The following is a 2,622-nucleotide window of genomic DNA, read 5'->3' as shown; positions in this document are numbered from 1 at the left end:
AATGTTATGTCTACACAGAATATGAATGCACAATTTGCTAATGTGCCATTTGCACCTAATCTTTATTATGCTGCATTTAGTATGCCTCAAATGCCATTTAGCATGCCCTACTGGAATAACATGTTTACTAATAATATGCCATTTCCTGTTAATCAAAATGTGCATGATAATTCTGTTGTAATGTATGGTTTCAAAGGTTCAACTCAAATGACTAATGATGAATCCGATATCCCCAAGTTAAATAAGATTAAACCTAGGAAACAGAAAAATAAAGCTAACAAGGCAGGACCCAAGAAAACTTGGGTAACAAAATTAACTTGATTTGATTTTAATGTGTGCAGGGAAATAGAAAGAATCTATGGTACTTGGATAGTGGCTGTTCAAGATACATGACTGGTGATTCTACCCTGCTCACAGAGTTCAAAGAGAGAGCTGGCCCAAGTATTACTGTTGGAGATGACGGTAAGGGTTATACTGTGGGATATGGCTTGATTTCAAAAGACAATGTCATCATTGAGGAGGTTGCCTTGGTGGATGGTCTCAAGCATAATTTGTTGAGCATCAGCCAGCTGTGTGACAAAGGCAATTCAGTAACCTTCAACTCAGAAGCCTGTGTTGTGACAAACAAGAGAAGCAACAAAGTGGTTCTCACTGGTGTGAGAAAAGGGAATGTGTACTTAGCTGACTTTAACTCATCAAATGCAGAATCTGTTACTTGTCTTCTCAGTAAAGCAAGTCAAGATAAAAGTTGGCTATGGCACAAGAAGCTATCCCATCTAAACTTCAAGACCATGAATGAACTTGTAAAGAGAGAACTGGTTATAGGCATTCCTCAAGTGAAGTTTTCTAAGGATGGACTATGTGATTCTTGCCAAAAGGGAAAGAAAATCAAAACATCATTCAAAAAGAAGCTTAATTCAATAATTGAAGAACCTTTACAATTGCTACACATGGATTTGTTTGGACCAGTCAATGTGTTGTCAATCTTAAGGAAAAGATTTTGCCTAGTAATTGTAGATGATTTCTCAAAGTTCTCTTGGACATATTTCCTTAAGTCTAAAGATGAGGCTAGTGAAATCATCATCAATCACATAAGGAAAGTCAACAATCATCCTGATTTCAACGTTAGAAGAATCAGGAGTGACAATGGAACTGAGTTCAAGAATTCTGTCATGAGAGCATTTTGTGAAGATAATGGGATCTTGCATGAGTTTTCAGCAGCAAGAACTCCACAATAAAATGGAGTAGTAGAAAGAAAGAACAGATCACCTATTGAAGCTGCAAGGACAATACTTGAAGAATCTAAATTACCAACATATTTCTGGGCTGAAGCTGTAAATATTGCATGCTACACTCAGAATATTTGTCTAGTTAATCAAGCAAAATGCATGACTCCCTACCAATTGTTCAAGAATAAGAAGCCAACTCTAAACTTTCTTCATGTCTTTGGCTGCAAATGTTTTATCTTGAGAAATCAAACTGATCAGAATGAGAAGTTTGATGCCAAAGCAGATGAAGGAACTTTTGTTGGATATGCTGTTGGTAAAGCATACAGAGTCTACAATCTGAGAACCAACATTGTTGTGGAATCAATACATGTTGTGTTTGATGATAAAAAGATTGAAGGACTGCAAGATGGAGATTACCATGAGAGCCTCAAATTTGACAATATGGAGATGGTTAGTGATGACAGTGATGATGAAAGTGATCAAAAAACAGTATCACAGGATAATGCAGAAAAATTCACTACCAATGAAGCACAAAATTCAACATCTATCGAGTTGCAGAATGCTTCATCCGTCGGGAGACAATCAGCTTCGTCCGTCGGTACTCAAAATTCACCATCCGTCGGGTCATCAAAAGAAGCTGAAAGTCAGAATAGTCACTTACAGATAGTTCCCCTTTTTCAAATCAAAGATCCATAAACTCAGGGGGAGTTTCTAATAATTAAAACTTAATCATACATTAAGACAATAATGAGGCCTCTTCATCTAGAGCTAATCTACCTCAACAAAGGAAATGGACAAAGGATCACCCCTTTGAGCTTATCATTGGTGATGTATCTTCCAGAGTTCAAACAAGGAGAGCAACTCAAGAAGAATGTCTATACAGCAACTTCCTCTCTAAGGAAGAACCAAAGAAGGTAGAAGAAGCTTTGTTGGATCCGGATTGGATTTTAGCTATGCAGGAGGAGCTAAACCAATTTTAAAGGAATAAGGTATGGAAGCTGGTGCCCAAGCCTAAAGGGAAGAATCCAATAGATACCAAATGGGTATTCAGAAACAAGATGGATGGAAATGGCATAGTAGTCAGGAACAATGCAAGATTGGTTGCTAAGGACTATTGTCAACAAGAAGGAATAGATTTTGATGAAACATTTGCCCCTGTTGCAAGACTTGAAGCCATCAGAATCTTCTTAGCTTATGCAGCCCATGCCAATTTCAAGGTCTATCAAATGGATGTCAAAAGTGCTTTTCTGAATGGAGATTTGGAGGAGGAAGTCTATGTTAGTCAGCCTCCTGGTTTTGAAGATCCAAATTTTCCAGAATATGTTTACTATCTTTTGAAAGCACTTTATGGAATGAAGCAAGCACCTAGAGCCTGGTATGACCTTTGTCAAAG

The sequence above is a fragment of the Apium graveolens genome, chromosome 10 (assembly GCF_009905375.1).
Source record: "Apium graveolens cultivar Ventura chromosome 10, ASM990537v1, whole genome shotgun sequence".
Classification (NCBI taxonomy): domain Eukaryota; kingdom Viridiplantae; phylum Streptophyta; class Magnoliopsida; order Apiales; family Apiaceae; genus Apium; species Apium graveolens.
The sequence above is the reverse complement of the archived record's forward strand: the minus strand, read 5'-3'. Positions refer to the sequence as shown.